The following is an 874-nucleotide window of genomic DNA, read 5'->3' on the forward strand; positions in this document are numbered from 1 at the left end:
AAGTACTGGCCATGGGAGGTTATTAAATGACATGATACAGTAAAAAGGGATCAATGAAGTCAAAACTTCCTACTTTTAAAGTGTTCGTGTGGCTGGTTGCAGTACATTGTGCAGGAAAGCACCTTAGGAAACAATTGCTCAAGAAAAACCTGATGTCTTAATCTTGTGCACTGCAGGTTTGTTCCAGCAAAATCTATCTAAGTCTGCTATTGGTATTTTATTTCAGGAGCTGAGGCTTATTCTCCTTCATCATCTCTAACCTACATCCTCCTCTGGGAAGTAACTCACATACAGAAAAGTTCTCATTTGATTTCATGCATTGCTATTTTATTCCAACTCCTGCCCAGCAAATCCCCAGCCACACGCTGGGAATGAAACCAGCCACCACCATTTCCCAGAGAAAGAGATGGAATAAGTCTCATGTCCATCACACAAGACTAACTCAACAGATAAACTGCAATGTCCAAAACCTGAAAAACTTTTCAAAACGTCCCAGTATCTTTTTGATGTATGGAAAGATGTATGTAGCTATAGAGTGAGAAATGTTAATTGTGTTCAGCACTGGGAGAAGGATAAGTAGAAATATTTAATCTGCAGCCTCAAGCACTCCCTATCAGAGTGACAGAACTGTTCTGTGAATTACAAGTTAGAGGCCTAAACCTCACCTCATGTATACTGCAGCACATTGAAATTGGTGAAGCTATACTTATTTGTACCAGCCAGAGGACTGGTCTTGAACAGACAGAGTGACTTTGAGAGCCTCTCATGACACCGTTATGAAGTTACTATAATTTTCTCAGAGTCAAGAATATTACATTAGTGTAAAGCTAGTGTAATAAGCAATAGCCTCCATCTCTCTATTTTTCATTCCTGC

Source organism: Buceros rhinoceros, unplaced genomic scaffold (genome assembly GCF_000710305.1).
Source record: "Buceros rhinoceros silvestris isolate BGI_N320 unplaced genomic scaffold, ASM71030v1 scaffold13931, whole genome shotgun sequence".
NCBI classification, from domain to species: domain Eukaryota; kingdom Metazoa; phylum Chordata; class Aves; order Bucerotiformes; family Bucerotidae; genus Buceros; species Buceros rhinoceros.